The following is a 17,904-nucleotide window of genomic DNA, read 5'->3' as shown; positions in this document are numbered from 1 at the left end:
TTGTCCATTGGGCAGGACTGACATCACATGTGACAGGACTCTGCAACCACATGGGATCAACGTGGATTTCACCAGTTTCCTCATTTACACCCCCCCCCCCCCCCCACATTATCCCAGTCCTAAGCCTCCAATTTGGCACCACCCTCCTGACCTGACCCATCACCTTCTGGATTAGTGGTGCTGGAAGAGCACAGCAGTTCAGGCAGCATCTGGCTGTCCATCACCTTTCCCATCACTCCGCTCCACCCTCCTCTCTGACCTATCACCTTCTCCCTCACATTCATCTACCTATCGCATTCTCACCTCCTTACCGCCCAGCTCCAATCCTTTCCCCTAGTTAGAGGGACGGACAGGCGGTTCTGTGGACATGGGCGAGACTCTCGGATGGTTTGTTGCCTCCCAGGTGCTAGGGTCCGAGACGTCTCGGACCGTGTCTTCAGAATCCTTAAGGGGGAGGGTGTGCAGCCAGAAGTCGTGGTACACATTGGCACCAACGACATAGGTAGGAAGAGGGGTGGGGAGATCATTCAAGAGCTCAAGGAGTTAGGCTGGAAGCTAAAAGCTAGGACAGACAGAGTCGTCATCTCTGGGTTGTTGCCGGTGCCACGTGACAGAGAGGCAAAGAATAGGGAGAGGGTGCAGTTGAACACGTGGCTGCAAGGATGGTGTAGGAGGGAGGGCTTCAGATATTTGGACAATTGGACTGCATTCTGGGGAAGGTGGGACCTGTATAAACAGGACGGGTTGCACCTGAACCAGAAGGGCACCAATATCCTGGGGGGTAGGTTTGCTAGCACTCTTCGGGGGGGTTTAAACTAATTTGGCAGGGGGATGGGATCCGGACTTGTAGTCCAGCAAGTAAGCTAGCTGTGTGTCAGGATGTTCAAGACTCTAGGGAGGCTGTGGAGAAGGTAGCACTGACAGGGAATACTTGCGGACACAGAGATGGGCTCAAGTGCGTATAGTGCAACGCAAGGAGTATCAGAAATAAGGTGGGTGAACTTAAGGCGTGGATCGGTACCTGGGACTACGATGTTGTGGCCATCACGGAAACATGGATAGATGAGGGACAGGAATGGCTGTTGGAGGTTCCTGGTTACAGATGTTTCAGTAAGATTAGGGAGGGTGGTAAAAAAGGAGGGGGGGTGGCATTGCTAATTAGAAATGGTATAACGGCTGCAGAAAGGAAGTTTGAGGGGGATCTGCCTCTGGAGGTAGTATGGACTGAAGTCAGAAATAGGAAAGGTGCAGTCACCTTGTTGGGTGTTTATTATAGGCCCCCCAATAGCAGCAGAGATGTGGAGAAACAGATTGGGAAACAGATTTTGGAAAGGTGCAGAAGCCACAGGGTCGTAGTCATGGGCGACTTCAACTTCCCAAATATAGATTGGAAGCTCTTTAGATCAAGTAGATTGGATGGGGCGGTGTTTGTGCAGTGTGTCCAGGAAGCTTTTCTAACGCAGTATGTAGATTGTCCAACCAGAGGGGAGGCCATATTGGATTTGGTACTCGGTAATGAACCGGGACAAGTGGTGGGCTTGTTAGTGGGTGAACATTTTGGTGATGGCGACCACAATTCTGTGACTTTCACCTTGGTTATGGAGAGAGATAGGTGCGCACAACAAGGAAGTTTTTACAATTGGGGGAAGGGAAATTACGATGCTGTAAGACAGGATTTGAGGAGCATACGTTGGGAGCATAGGCTGTCAGGGAAGGATGTGGTGGAAATGTGGGACTTTTTCAAGGAGCAGATACGACGTGTCCTTGATATGTATGTACCGATCAGGCAGGAAAGAAATGGTCGTGTGAGGGAGCCTTGGTTGACGAGGGAGGTTGAATGTCTAGTAAAGAGGAAGAAGGAGGCTTACATAAGGTTGAGGAAACAAGGTTCAGACAGAGCAGTGGAGGGATACAGGATAGCCAGAAGGGACCTGAAGAAAGGGATTAGGAGAGCTAAGAGAGGGCATGAAAAATCCCTGGCGGATAGGATCAAGGATAACCCCAAGGCATTCTATGCGTATGTGAGAAACCTGAGAATGACGAGAACGAGGGTAGGTCCGATCAAGGACAGTGGTGGGAGACTGTGTATTGAGTCGGAAGAGATAGGAGAGGTCTTGAACAAGTACTTCTCTTCAGTATTTACGAACGAGAGGGACCGTATTGTTGAAGAGGAGAATGTGAAACGGACTGATAAGCTAGAAGAGATACCTGTTAGGAAGGAAGATGTGTTGGACATTTTGAACAACTTGAGGATAGACAAGTCCCCCGGGCCTGACGGGATATATCCGAGGATTATGTGGGAAGCAAGAGAGGAAATTGCAGTACCGTTGGCAATGATCTTCTCGTCTTCACTGGCAACTGGGGTGGTACCAGGGGACTGGAGAGTAGCGAATGTTGTGCCCCTGTTCAAAAAAGGGAATAGGGATAACCCCGGGAATTACTTCTTACTTCTGTGGTAGGCAAAGTAATGGAAAGGGTACTGAGGGATAGGATTTATGAGTATCTGGAAAGACACTGCTTGATTAGGGACAGCCAGCACGGATTTGTGAAGGGTAGGTCTTGCCTTACAAGTCTTATTGAATTCTTCGAGGAGGTGACCAAGCATGTGGATGAGGGTAGAGCAGTGGATGTAGTGTACATGGATTTTAGTAAGGCATTTGATAAGGTTCCCCATGGTAGGCTTATGCGGAAAGTCAGGAGGCATGCGATAGAGGGAAATTTGGCCAATTGGATAGAAAACTGGCTAACCGGTCGAAGTCAGAGAGTGGTGGTAGATGGTAAATATTCAGCATGGAGTCCAGTTACAAGTGGAGTTCCGCAGGGATCAGTTCTGGGTCCTCTGCTGTTTGTAATTTTTATTAATGACTTAGAGGAGGGAGTCGAAGGGTGGGTCAGTAAATTTGCAGATGATACAAAGATAGGTGGAGTTGTGGAGTTGTCCATTTTGGAAGAACAAATAAGAATGCGGAATACAGGGTTAATGGTAGGGTTCTTGGTCAGGTGGAGGAACAGAGGGATCTTGGGGTCTATGTACATAGATCTTTGAAGGTTGCCACTCAGGTGGATAGAGTTTGTAAGAAGGCCTATGGAGTATTATCGTTCATTAGCAGAGGGATTGAATTCAAGAGTCGTGAAGTGATGTTGCAGCTGTACAGGACTTTGGTTAGGCCACATTTGGAGTACTGTGTGCAGTTCTGGTCGCCTCACTTTAGGAAAGATGTGGAAGCTTTGGAGAGGGTGCAGAGAAGATTTACCAGGATGTTGCCTGGAATGGAGAGTAGGTCGTACGAGGATCGGTTGAGAGTTCTCGGCCTTTTCTCGTTGGAACGGCGAAGGATGAGGGGTGACTTGATAGAGGTTTATAAGATGATCAGAGGAATAGATAGAGTAGACAGTCAGAAACTTTTTCCCCGGGTACAACAGAGTGTTACAAGGGGACATAAATTTAAGGTGAAGGGTGGAAGGTATAGGGGAGATGTCAGGGGTGGGTTCTTTACCCAGAGAGTGGTGGGGGCATGGAATGCGCTGCCCGAGGGAGTGGTAGAGTCAGATTCATTGGCGACCTTTAAGCGGCATTTGGATAGGTACATGGATGGGTGCTTAATCTAGGATAGAAGTTCGGCACAACATCGTGGGCCGAAGGGCCTGTTCTGTGCTGTATTGTTCTATGTTCTATGTTCTATTTGTGTCTCAGCCCCCCAGCGTCATTCCTGACGAAGGGCTTATGCTCAAAACATCGATTCTCCTGCTCGGCTGCGCTTTCCCAGCACCATACTCTCGACTCTGATCTCCAGCATCTTGCAGTCCTCACATTCCCCTATTCAGATTGCCTTTTAAATTTTGTCATTGTACCAGCCTCCTCCAATTCCTCTGGCAGCTCATTCCATACATACACCACCGTCTGCGTGAAAAAAGTTCCCCCTGAGGTACATTTCTCCCCCCTGAGGTACATTTCCCCCCCCTCTCACCCTAAACCTATGCCCTCTATTTTTGCACTCCCTCTACCTTGGGGGGGGAAAAAAAAGAGTTGAGCAGCCAGACAAAATTCAAAAGGAGTAAAATGTCAAGCCACGGGGAAAAATAAATTTGTGGCTCCAGCCTTTTTTTTTTCCCCCCTCTCTGCTGTTGGGATTTGGACACTGAAAATCAATCAGTAACAGCATCTCCACAGAGCACACTGGGCATGCGTCTGGGTGTCAGCAAGCACTGCACGTGTGCGTTGGTGTCAGCAAGATACAGCGCATGCGCCTGGCGGAAATGCCCCGGCGACTTTCTTATGGAGAGACCCGGAAGACCGGAAGGAGTCGGGTCCTCCTGTCAATCAGAGCTACCCCTTTGTCTGAATGTGTGGTTGCAACATGAATGTCTCGAATTGCTGCTTCTCTCTCTCTCTGTGAATGAAGACTGAGCTTCTCCCCAGACTGCAACTTTCTTCCTCCGTCCAAGCATCTGTGAGTACAGACTCTCTCTCTCTCTTCACTCCCCCTTTTCTATTTCTTTTTTTTAATTATTATTATTCCGGGGTTCAGCTGTTGACTTGCACGAACTAAAAGGGAAAGGGAGTGAATCCCAGGATAAGTCTCTGGGAAAAGTTGGTCCAGGTCTGTGTCTCAATTGGTAAACACATGGCAAATGCAGTGCCACTATAATGTGAAGTTATAGCCTTTGCTGTGGGGGGGGGGAAAAAGACAGAAAAGGCATGGTTTAAATGGTAATATATGGGGATGTGGGGAAAGTGAGGACTGCAGATGCTGGAGGTTGGAGTTGAAAAGTATGACGCTGGAAAAGCACAGCAGGTCAGGCAGCATCCGAGGAGGATGAGAGTCGACATTTTAGGCACAAGCTCTTAATCGGGAATGGTGCGTGGATGTACAAAGGGGCCTCAGCATCCTTCTATACCAGTCACTGCCAGTTGTCGGACAGGTGCAGCAAGCAATGATCACGGCAAGTGGTCTGTTAGCAAGAGGAGTTGAGTTCAGAAGTGGGAATGTCTTCCTGCAGTAAGATTAGATTACTTACAGTGTGGAAACAGGCCCTTCAACCCAACAAGTCCACACCGACCCTCCGAAAAGCAACCCACCCAGCCCTATTACCCTACATTTACCCCTTCACCTAACACTACGGGCAATTTAGCATGGCCAATTCACCTGACCTGCACATTTTTGGACTGTGGGAGCACCTGGAGGAAACCCACACAGACACAGGGAGAATGTGTAAACTCCACACAGTCAGTCGCCTGAGGTGGGAATTGAACCCGGGTCTCTGGCACTGTGAGGCAGCAGTGCTAACCACTGTGCCGCCCATTGAATAAGGGAGTCATTGAAAATATTCAAGGCTGAGTTAATCTGAATTTTAAACAATAAAGAAGTGGATGTTTATGGGGGAAGGCAAGAAAATGGTTTTAAGGCTATAATAGAACAGTTACAAAATCATACAGCACAGAAACAGACCCTTCAGTGTAACAAGTCCATGTTATGTTCTTAATCTAAACTCGTCCCACCTGCCAGTGTTTGTCCCCATACCCTCTGACCTTTTCCCATTCATGTACTTATCCAAATGTCTTTTAAATGTTGTAATTGTATCTGCATCCATCACTTCCTGTGGACATTCATTCCACACACAAACCACTGTCTGCGGAGGGGAAAAAAAGGTGCCGCCTCATGTCTTTTTTAAAATCTTTCTCCTCTCACCTTCAAAATTTGCTCGCTAATTCTGAAACCCCCATTCTAAGGAAAGAAGTTCCACTCTTAACTTGCCGTTCACCTCCTCTGTGCCCCCCATGATTTTATAAACCTGAATAAGGTCACCTCTTAACCTCCTATGCACTGTGGAAAAAAAGTCCCAGCCAATCCACCTAGATGTAGGTATATACATATCCAGTTATGAGGTGTTCAGTGCTGGTGCAGGATCGAAAGGCCAAATGACGTATTCCTACTTCCAATTCTCTCAGTCTGTGTCCAGCTCAGCAAGATATAGGAGCAGAAATTAAGCCATTCAGGTCTGCTCCACCACTCAATATGTTTCTCAATCCCATTCTCCAGCTTTCTGCTGTTGACATTCAAGAACCTGTCGCAGTCTTAAATCTGAGTGACCTGGCCACCACAGCCTTCTGTGGCAATGAATTCCAGCACTATCTGGCTGAAGAAGTTTCTCCTTATCTCTGTTCTAAAAGGTCTTCCCTTTATTCTAAGGGTGGTGTGTGCTGTCAAGTCCGAGTCTGTTCTCCCAGTTGAAACATCTTCCCAATGTCCACTCTGTCCAGGCCTTTCAATTCTGTGTGTTTTAATTAGACCCCCCCCCCCCCGAGTGTGGGCCTGTTAATCAACATGAACTAGACTCTTCAGGATGAGCTATGGCAGAGATTAGGTTTAGCAAAGTGAGAATAGGGAGACAAAGTGTGGGATGGAGATTTTCAGCTTTCAGGGAATGAGAGGGGAAAGGAAGTTTGATATAAATAAGAATTGATCAGATGGGTTGAGGAGTGACAGATGGATTTTAATTTAGATAAATGCAAAGAGACCTTGGAGTGCAGATTTATAGTTCCTTGAAAGTGGAATTGCAGGTAGATAGAATAGTGAAGAAGGTGTTTGGTATGCTTTCCTTTATTGGTCAGAGTATTGAGTATAGGAATTGGGATATCCTATTGCGGCTGGACAGGACATTGGTTCGGCCACTGTTGGAATATTGTGCTCAGTTCTGGTCTCCCTGCTACAGGAAGGATGTTGTGAAACTTTGAAAGGGTTTGGAAAAGGTTGTTGCCAGAGTTGGATGGTTTGAGCTACAGGGAGAGGCTGAATAGGTCGGGACTATTTTCCCTGGCGTGCCAGAGGCCGAGGGGTTACCGTATACAAGTTTATAAGGGGCGTGGATAGATTGAATAGCCAAGATCTTTTCCCAAGGGTAGGGGAGTCCAAAACGAGGGAGAGAAAGAAAGAAACCAACACCTGCTAACTGACACAGTAGTGAATCTGCATAATAACTGGACATTGGAGTATGTCTCAGAAAAATTAAAAACAGCAAAATTGACAGCTGACCTTGGAGGAACCTGTGTGGGAGAGATCAGGTACAGATATAATGTTTAATGTGTAACCTTGCTGTAAGTCTGCAGAAGTGAACAGAGTGGGTTCTTATTTATGTTTTATTGAAATCTCTCCCTTGATTAAATTTTAAAAATATAAACCATAAGTACTGAGTTAGCCTGAGGCACTGTTTTTTAGAGCAAAAAGATGGTATTATTTTCTTGGTATGTCCAGTGTGGTGGAGCAAAGATGGCCTTTCGTAGAGTGATATGCTCTTTTGTTGGATGTGGTAGGTTAGGTAGAGTTTCCATGTTATTGTTGATTATGTTTGCAGTAAGTGTGTTTGGTTACAAATCCTATTGGATCGCATGGAGCAGTTTGAGCAACAGTTAGAGGCAATGAGGAATTTATAAGAGCTACGGAATGTGATGGATGGCAGTTATCGCAAGGGAGAAAAGTCGTAGATGCAGTCAAGTAGATGGGTTAACCCCAGGAAATGTACGAGGGGTGGGCAGATAATGCGGGAGTCTCCTGTGGCTATCTCTATTTCAAGCAAGTATGCTGTTTTAGAAAATGTAGGTGGTGGTGGACCCTCAGGGGAATGTAGCACATGAACAGCCAAATTTCTGGTGTTGAGACGGGTTCTAATACGATGAGAGGTACATCGGGATCCAAGCGATTGATTTATTATGATAGGGGACTCTCTTCTCAGAGGTACAGAGAGATGTTTCTGCAGCCAGCAGCGAAAAATCAGAATGGTGTGTTGTCTCCCTGGTGCCAGGATCAAGGATGTCTGAGGGGGTGCAGAATGTTCTCAAAAGGGAGAGGGACCAGCAGAAGGTCATTGTGCACATTGGAACCAATGATAAAGGAAGGGAAAAAGATGAGATCCTGAATAGAAAGTTAGGCAGGAATTTAAAAAGGAGGTCCTCGAGGGTAGTAATATCTGGATTACTCCCCGTGCTACGAGCTAGTGAGGGCAGGAATAGGAGGATCGAGCAGATGAATGCATGGCTGGGGAGCTAGTGCATGGGAGAAGGATTCACACTTTTGGATTGTTGGAATCTCTTCTGGGGTAGAATTGACCTGGACAAGAAGGATGGAAGGGGACTAATATACTGGTAGGGAGATTTGCTGGAGCTGTTCGGGAGGATTGAAAGTCATACGTTGGTGGTGGTGGGACCCAGAGAAGTAGTGAGGAAAGAGATGAATCTGAGACTGGTACAGTTGGGAATGTGAGCAAGTCAAACAGTCAGGGCAGGAAGGGACAAAATAGAGAACAAGGTAGGACTGATACATTAAACTGCATTTATTACAATGCAAGAGGCCGAACAGTGATTGGAGATGAACTCAAGGCATGGTTAGGAACATGGGATTGGGATATCATAGCAATTATAAAAACATGGCTCAGGGATGGAGAGGACTGGCAGGTTAATGTTCCAGGATACAAATGCTACAGGAAGGACAGAAAGGTGGGGGGGGGGGGGGGGGGGTGGGGACAAAGAGAGGACAGGGAGTGGCATTTTTGATAAGGGATAATATTGCTACTGTAATTAGGGAGGATATTCCTGGCAATACGTCCAGGCAAGTTATTTGGATGTAACTGAGAAATAAGGAAGAGATGATCACCTTATTGGGATTGTAGTACAGACCCCCTAACAGTCAGCGGGAAACTGAGAAACAAATTTGTAAGGCGATCTCAGCTATCTGTAAAAATAATAGGGTGGTTGTGGTAGGGGATTTTAACTTTCCAAACAGACTGGGACTGCCATAGTGTTAAGGGTTTAGATGGAGAGGAATTTGTTAAGTGTGTTCAAGACAATTTTCTGATTCAGTATGTGGATGTACCTGCTAGAGAAGGTGCAAAACCTGACCTACTCTTGGGAAACAAGGCAGGGCAGGTGACTGAGGTGTCAGTGGGGGGAGCACTTTGGAGCCAACGACCATAATTCTACTAGTTTTAAAATAGTGATGGAAAAGGTTAGGCCAGATCTAAAAGTTGAAGTTCTAATTTGGAGGAAGGCTAATTATGATGGAAGATGAGAAACCTTCAAAAATGAGATAACAAGAGTCCAGCGACAGTATATTTCTGTTAGTGAAAGAAAAGGCTGTAGATGTAGGGAATGCTGGATAACTAGAGAAATTGAGGGTTTAAGGTAAGAAAAAAAAAAAATTATTGTCAGGTATAGAGAGGAGGAGTCGAATGAATCCTGAGAAGGGTGCAGAGGCTGTAGGACTGTACAGAAGAGGGAAATACAACATATAGGACGTACAGTACAGGCCCTCTGGCCCTCTGTTGCAAAACCTGTGAAATTAATCTGCCCATCTAACCTACACTGTTCCTTATTATCCATATGTATGTCCAATGCCCATTTAAATGCCATTAATGTCGGTGAGTCTACTACAGTTGCAGACAGGCCATTCCACGCCCTTGCTACTCTGAGTAAAGAAACTAGCCCTGATACCTGTCCTAAATCTATCACTCCTCAATTTAAAGCTATGTCCCCTCATGTTAGCCTTCACCATCCGAGGAAAAAGGCTCTCACTGTCCACCTTATCTTACCCTGTGATTATCTGATACCTCTCAACCTTCTCCCCAATGCAAACAGCTTCAGTTCCCTCAGAATTCCTCGTAAGATATTACAGAGGAGGAAGTGCAGGATGTCTTGAAATGCATAAAGGTGGATAAATCCCCAGGATCTGATCAGGTGTACCCTCGAACTCTGTGGGAAGCTAGAGAAGGGATTGCTGGGTCTCTTACTGAGATGTTTGTATCGTCGATAGTCACAGGTGAGGTGCCAGAAGACTGGATAACGTGGTGCCACTGTTTAAGAAGGTAAGGACAAGCCAGGGAACTGTAGACCAGTGAGCGTGATGTTGGCGGTGGGCAAGTTGTTGGAGGGAATCCTGAGGGACAGGATGTACATGTATTTGGAAAGACAAGGACTGATTAGGGATAGTCAACATGGCTTTGTGTGTGGGAAATTATGTCTCACAAACTTGATTGAGTTTTTTGAAGAAGTAACAAAGAGGATTGATGAAGGCAGAGCGTAGATGTGATGTATATGGACTTCAGTAAGGTGTTCGACAAGGTTCCCCATGGGAGACTGGTTAGCAAGGTTAGATCTCACGGAATACAGAACTGGCTCAAAGGTAGAAGACAGAGGGTGGTGGTGGAGGGTTGTTTTTCAGACTGGAGGCCTGTGACCAGTGGAGGGTCACAAGGATCGGTGCTGGGTCCTCTACTTTTTGTCATTTACATAAATGATTTGGATGCGAGCATAAGAGGTACAGTTAGTAAGTTTGCAGATGACACCAAAATTGGAGGTGTAGCAGACAGCGAAGAGGGCCAATGGGTTGAGAAGTGGCAGATGGAGTTTAATTCCGATAAATGCGAGGTGCTGCATTTTGGGAAAGCTGGACTTATATACTTAATGGTAAGGTCCGAGGGAGTGTTGCTGAACAGAGACCTTGGAGTGCAGATTCATAACTCCTTGAAAGTAGAGTCACAGGTAGATAGGATAGTGAAGGAGGCGTTTGGTATGCTTTCCTTTATTGGTCAGAGTATTAAGTACAGAAGTTGGGAGGTCATGTTGCGACTGTACAGGACATTGGTTAGGCTCCTGTTGGAATATTGCGTGCAATTCTGGTCTCCTTCCTATCGGAAAGATGTTGTGAAACTTGAAAGGGTTCAGAAAAGATTTACAAGGATGTTGCCGGGGTTGGAGGATCTGAGCTATAGGGAGAGGCTGAGGCTGTTTTCCCTGGAGCACCGGAGGCTGAGGGGTGACCTTATAGAGGTTTACAAAATTATGAGGGGCATGGATAGGGTAAACAGGCAAAGTCTCTTCCCTGGGTCGGGGAGTCCAGAACTAGAGGGCATAGGTTTAGGGTGAGGGGAAAGATATGGGGCAACTTCACTCAGAGGGTGGTGCGTGTATGGAATGAGCTGCCAGAGGAAGTGGTGGAGGCTGGTACAATTACAGCATTTAAGAGGCATCTGGATGGGTATATGAATAGGAAGGGTTGGGAGGGATATGGGCCAGGTGCTGGCAGGTGGGACTAGATTGGGTTGGGATATCTGGTCGGCACGGACAGGTTGGACCGAAGGGTCTGTTTCCATGCTGTACATCTCTATGACTCTAAGACCGTCCCTCCATACCAGGCAACATCCTAATAAATCTCCTCTGAGCCCTTTCTAAAGTTTCCATGTCCTTCCTATAATGATGTGTCCAGAACTGAATGCAATACTCTAGGTGCTGCTGCCTTACCAGTGTCTTGTACAGCTGAAGCATGACCTCGTGGCTCTGAAATTCAATCTCCCTACCAATAAACACCAACACACCATGAGCCTTCTTAACAACCCTATCAACCCGGGTGTTAGCTTTCAGAGATTTATGCACCTGGACACCGAGATCTCTCTGTTCATCTACACTGCCAAAAATGTTACTATTAGCCTAGTACTCTGCATTCCTGTTACTTCTTCCAGAGTGAACTACCTCACACTTTTCTGCATTAGACTCCATTTGCCACTTCTCAGCCCAGCTCTGCATCTTGTCCCTCCGTAACCAACAACATCCTTTGGCACTGTCCACAACTCTACCCACCTTCGTGTTACCCGCAATTTGACTAACCTATCCTACCGCATCCAGATCACTTATAAAAATGACAAACAGCAGTAGGCCCAAAACAGATCCTGTGACACACCACTGGTCACTGAGCTCCAGGGCGAATGTTTCTCATCAACCACCAGCCTCTGCCATCTTTCAGCTAGCCAATTTCTGATCTAAACTGCTAAATCATCTTCAGTCCTGAAATTCCATTTTTGTGCAGCAGCCTATCGTGTGGAACCTTATCAAACTTTACTGTCCACATTTACCACATTGACTGCTTTACCTTCATCTACCTGTTTTGTCACCTTCTTGAAGAACTCTAAGGTTAGTTAGGCACGATCTACTCTTCACAAAACTGTGTTGACTATCCCTAATCACCCAAATTATTCCTTTCCAGGTGATTAAAAATTCTGTCTCTCATAACCTTTTCTAACACCTTACCCACAACCGAAGTAAGGCTCACTGGCCTATAATTACCAGGGTTGTCCCAGCTCCCCTTCTTAAACAAGGAAACATTTGCTATCCTTCAGTCTTCCGGCAGTACTCCTGTTGACAATGATGACATAAAGATCAAAGGCTCTGTAATCTTCCCCCTGGCTTCCCAGAGAATCTGAGGATAAATCCCATCCGGCCTAGAGGTCTTATCTATTTTCAGATCTTCCAAAATTGCTAAAACCTCCTTTTTGTCAACTGCAATCCTATCTGATCTAGAATCCTGTATCTCTGTATTCTCACTAACATTGTCCTTTTCCAATGTAAATACTGTTGAAAAGTATTCATTAAGCGCTTCCCCATATCCTCAGATTCCATACGCAACTTCCCACTACTGTCTTTGATTGGCTGTAATCTTATTGTAGTTATTCTTTTTTATTCCTGATATACCTGTAAGAAGGAGGGCAAAACGAGCCATGAGATAGCTTTGCCAAATAGGGTTAACGAGGATCCAAAAGGCTTTTATAAATACCCTTTTGTCATTAGTGTAACTAGGGAGAGAATCGGGCCCCTCAAAGATCAGCAAGGCAGCCAGTGTGTCAAGCCACGGGAGATACTAACTGAGTGTTTTACATCAGTGTTTCCTGTGGAGAAGGGCATAGAAGATGTAGAATGTGGAGGAATAGATGGTGACATCTTGAAAATGTCCATATTACAGAGGAGGAAGTGCTGGATGTCTTAAAACGCATAAAAATGGATAAATCCCCAGGACCTGACCAGGTGTATCCTGGGAAGTTAGGGAAGTGATTGCTGGGCCCTTTGGTGAGATATTAGCATCATTGACAGTCACAGGTGAGGTGCCAGAAGACTGGAGGTTGGCTAATATGGTGCCACTGTTTAAGAAAGGTGGTAGGAAAAGCCAGGGAACTGTAGACCAGTGGCGGTGGGCAAGTTGTTGGAGGGAATCCTGAGGGACAGGATTTATATGCATTTGGAAAGGCAAGGACTGATTAGGGATAGTCAGCATGGCTTTGTGCGTGGGAAATCGATTGGATTTTTTGAAGAAGTAACAAAGAGGATTGATGAGGGCAGAGTGGTAGATGTGATCTATATGGACTTCAGTAAGGCGTTCAACAAGGTTCATCATGGGCGACTGGTTAGCAAGGTTAGATCTCGTGGAATACAGGGCGAACTAGCCATTTGGATACAGAACTGGCTCAAAGGTAGAAGACAGAGGGTGGTGGTGGAGGGTTGCTTTTCAGACTGGAGGCCTGTGACCAGTGGAGGGCCACAAGGATCGGTGCTGGGTCCTCTACTTTTTGTCATTTACATAAATGATTTGGATGTGAACATTGGAGGTATAGTTAGTAAGTTTGCAGATGACACCAAAAATGGAAGAAGGTTAACTCGGGTTACAACAGGATCTTGACCAGATGGGCCAATGGGCTGAGAAGTGGCAGATGGAGTTTAATTTAGATAAATGTGAGATGCTGCATTTTGGAAAAGCAAATCAGAGTAGGACTTATGCACTTAACGTTAAGGTCTGAGGGAGGTTTGCTGAACAAAGAGACCTTGGAGTGCAGGTTCGTAGTTCCTTGACAGTCGAGTTGAAGTAGATAGAATCGGGCGGCACGGTGGCACAGCTGTCTCACAGCACCACAGACCTGTGTTCAATTCCCGCCTCAGGCGACTGACTGTGTGGAGTTTGCACGTTCTCCCCGTGTCTGCGTGGGTTTCCTCCGGGTGCTCCGGTTTCCTCCCACAGACCAAAAATGTGCAGGTTAGGTGAATTGGCCATGCTAAATTGCCCGTAGTGTTAGGTGAAGGGATAAATGTAGGGGAATGGGTCTGGGTGGGTTGCGCTTTGGTGGGTTGGTGTGGGCTTGTTGGGCCGAAGGGCCTGTTTCCACACTGTATGTAATCTAATCTAATCGTGAAGAAGGCATTTGGTATACTTTCCTTTATTGGTCAGAGTACTGAGTATAGGAGTTGGGAGGTCATGTTGTGGCTGTACAGGAATTGGTTAGGCCACTTTTGGAATATTGCGCAATTCTGGTCTCCTTTCTGTTGGAAGGATGTTGTGAAACTTGAAAGGGTTCAGAAAAAATTCACAAGGATGTTGCCAGGGTTGGAGGATTTGAGCTATAGGGAGAGGCTGAATAGGCTGGGGCTATTTTCCGTGGAGCGTCAGAGGCTGAAGGGTGACCTTATAGAGGTTTATAAAATCATGAGGGGCATAGATAGGGTAAGTAGATAAGGTATTTTCCATGAGTTGGGGGAGTCCAGAAGTAGAGGGCATGGGTTTAGGGTGAGAGGGGAAAGATTTAGAAGGGACCTAAGTGGCAACCTTTTCACCCAAAGGGTGGTGGGTGTTTGGGATGAGCTGCCGGAGGAAGTGGTGGAGCATTTAAAAGGCATCTGGATGGGTATATGAATAGGAAGGGGTTGAGGGATATGGGCCAAGTGCTGGCAAATGGGACTGGATTAGGTTAGGATAATTGATCGACATGGTTGAGTCTGACTGAAGGGTCTCTTGCTGTGTTCTACGTCTGCATCAGTCTTCTTCAGGACTCTGAAACTGTTCGTGAAAATTGCTTCAGTAATCTGCCCAGTATTAAGACCATGAAAAGCAGGACCAGAATGAGGCTATTTGGCCCAGCAAGCCTGCTCCAACAGTCAATTATGGCTGATATCTTTCTCAACCCCATTCGGCCGCTTTCTCCTCGTAACCCTTGATCCCCTTACTAATCAAGAACCTACCTACCTACCTCTGTCTTAAATGTCTTCAATGGCTTGGCCTCTACAGACCTCTGCAGCAATGAGATCCACAGATTCATCACCCTCTGGCTGAAGAAATTCCTTCTCATCTCAGTCCTACAGGGCATTCCTTCACCTTGAGTCTGTGTTCTCGGGTCCTAGTCTCTCATTGTAGTGAAATCATCTTCTCTACATCAACTCGTTCCAGTCATAGAGTCACACAGTGAGGAAACAGACCCTTTGGTCCAATCAGTCCATGTCGACCTTAATCCCAAACTAACATAGTCTCACCCTCCTGCACTTGGCCCAATATCCCTCCAAACATTTCTTCTTCATGTACTTATCCAAAAACTTTGACTGTACTCGCATCCACCACTTCCTCTGGAGGTTCATTCCACACAAGAACCACACTCTGTGTAAAAATGTTCCTCCTTGTTTTGTTTTTAAATCTTCATGTTCTCACCTTAGAAATATGTCCCCTAGTCTTGAAGACCCTCAGCCCAGGGAAAAGATCCCTAACCTTATCTCTACTCCCCATGAATTCATAAATCTCTATGATGAGGAGTCATCTGGAATTGAAACATTAGCTTGCCCTCTCTGTGGGGACGCTGCCTGACCCGCTGTGATCTCCAGCACTTGTTTTCAGGGCAGATTCCAGCATCTGCAGCAATATGCTTGTAAATTTTGTACCCAGTTGGCTAGCTTTCCCCGGACCCCGTGAGATTTAACCTTACTCAACAATCCACCATGCAGTGCAGTCAATAAAGTTCCCACCACCCACTTCTTTCAGTATACGTGGGCAGTATGGTGGCTCAGTGGTGAGCACTAGTGCCTCACAGCATCAGGGACTCTGGTTTGATTCCAGCCTCGAGGTGAATATCTGTGTGAAGTTTGAACGTTCTCCTCATGTGGCTATGTGGGTCTCCCCTGTGTGCTCTGGTTTCCTCCCACAGTCCAAAGATGTGCAGGTTTGGGTGAATTGGCCATGTTAAATTACTCCTTAGTGTGCAATGATGTGAAAGCTAGGTGCATTAGTCAGGGGTAAATGTAGAGTAATAGGGGAAGGGGAATGAGTCTGGCTGGGTAACTCTTCAGAGACTTGTGTGGACTTGTTGGGCCAATTGGCCTGTTTCTGCACTGTAGAGATTCTATATGCCATTCCCCCACCTCCAGAGTCGCAGAGCTCTTTGCTTTTCCTATGGACAGGGTGGGGGAGGGAAAGCAAATGTTTTACGTGGGAGGAAGGTTTGGTGAGTGTGAAGCGAAAGTTAAAACACAGTGCTTTGCTTGAACTCCAGCTGAGTGACTTGGGGAGTGGAAAAGGGAGGTAAGCAGTGGTTAGCACTGCTGCGTCACAGCGCCAGGGACCTCGGTTCGATTCCTCACTTGGGGCAACTGTGTGGAGTTTGCACGTTCCCCTCCCCCGTGTTAGGGTGAGAGGGGAAAGAGACCTACGGGGCAACTTTCTCACACAGAGAGTGGTACGTGTATGGAATAAGCTGCCAGAGGAAGTGGTGGAGGCCACTGTAACAATTGCAACATTTAGGAGGCACTTGGATGGGTATATGAATAGGAAGGGTTTGGAGGGATATGGGCCGGGTGCTGGCAGGTGGGACTCGATTGGGTTGGGATATCTGGTCGGCATGGACGGGTTGGACCAAAGGGTCTGTTTCCGTGCTGTACATCTCTATGACTCTATGGCTCTATGACTCTGTGTAGGTGAGGGTGAATTGGCCATGCTAAATTGTCCCATAGGGTCCAGGAATGTGCAGGTTATGTGCATTAGTCAGGGGTAAATGTATTGCAGTAGGGGAGGGGAATAATGCGTCTTGGTGGGTTACCCTTCGGTGTGGACTCGTTGGGCCGAGTGGCCTGTTGGCACACTTGTGTATGAAGGCAAGGGATTTTTCTAATCTCTGCCATCCTCGCCTTCTGTTCAAGGACAGCGCAGGCGCAGTGTGGGCCGGCCGGCCGGCTGGCTGTCCGGAGCAGGCGCAGTGCGGGCCGGCCGGCCGGCTGTCCGGAGCAGGCGCAGTGCGGGCGGGCCGGCTGGCTGGCTGTCCGGGGCAGGCGCAGTGCGGGCGGGCCGGCCGGCTGGCTGTCCGGGGCAGGCGCAGTGCGGGCGGGCCGGCCGGCTGGCTGTCCGGAGCAGGCGCAGTGCGGGCGTCAGCTGTTGCCTTCACCCCGCCCTCTTCACCCCCCCGATTCAGTCGCTCCATTGTTAACGTCACAACGCGGAAGTGGCCCTGTCAGTTTCAGAGGGAGACTCCCGCCCTCTGGGCAGCTCCTCATCCTGGGGGAGAGAGAGGGAGGGGGAAACCTGTTCACTGGTAACAACTGGAGTGAATCCAGGGAGGGAGCAGACTCTGCAAACTCGGGTATGTGTCTTAATTACCCGGGTAGGGAGGGATAGAGATTGGGAAGGGGGAGGGGTAGAAATCTCTTCTGTTCTTTAATGCACCCAATTCCCATAAATAAATGCAACAGGTACAAGTGCAGGGCATGCAATATTCCTCATTGCAGCTTCAAGCCGGCTGCAACGGTTTTGCATCCTCTGTTCTTCCTCCGCCTTGGCTGTAGTGCATTCAGCTTACTTGCCCCATCCCCACCCCCAACCCCGAGGCGTTGATGCTTTCAGGCTAACTCTCAAAAGTTCGGTTTCTCCCTCCATTCTTTCCCGGTTGTCTTTTGTGGGTTTTTAAAAAAAACTTTCTAAATCCTCTGAGTATAGGAATTGGGAGGTTATGTTGTGGGAATACAGGACATTTGTTAGGTTACTTATGGAATATTGTGTGCAGTTCTGGTCTCCCTCCCTCCTGTCAGAAGAAATGTGCGAAACTTGACAGTGCTCAGAAAAGAGTTACAAGGATGTTGCCAGGGCTTGAGGGTTTTAGATGAATAGGCTGGGGCTGTTTTACCTAGCACTCTGGAAACTGAGGGGTGACCTGACAGACCTTTATAAAATCATGAGAGGCATGGATATGGGGGAAGTCCAGAATGAGAGGGTAATAGGTTTAGGATTGGTAGGAGCAAGATTGAAAAGGGACCCAAGGGTCAACTTTTTCATGTGTGTAAGGAATGAG

General features: G+C 47.1%; 1 protein-coding gene across 3 annotated transcripts in view; it reads left to right on the top strand.

The window, feature by feature from the left end:
• LOC140460850 (uncharacterized) overlaps positions 1-17,904 on the top strand; it is a 33,306-nt gene that overhangs the window by 10,556 nt on the left and 4,846 nt on the right. Inside the window, exon 1 of one of the 3 annotated variants that reach the window (XM_072555540.1) lies at positions 4,295-4,451. The exons of 1 other annotated variant lie outside the window; for it this stretch is intronic. The gene's annotated coding sequence lies outside the window, so the exon portion shown is untranslated. Of the gene's footprint in view, positions 1-4,294; positions 4,452-17,055; positions 17,200-17,904 lie in introns of those variants that run through there. One more of the 3 variants, XM_072555541.1, reaches the window with a different exon arrangement.

Source organism: Chiloscyllium punctatum, chromosome 36 (genome assembly GCF_047496795.1).
Source record: "Chiloscyllium punctatum isolate Juve2018m chromosome 36, sChiPun1.3, whole genome shotgun sequence".
Lineage (NCBI taxonomy): Eukaryota > Metazoa > Chordata > Chondrichthyes > Orectolobiformes > Hemiscylliidae > Chiloscyllium > Chiloscyllium punctatum.
The sequence above is the reverse complement of the archived record's forward strand: the minus strand, read 5'-3'. Positions and strand labels throughout refer to the sequence as shown.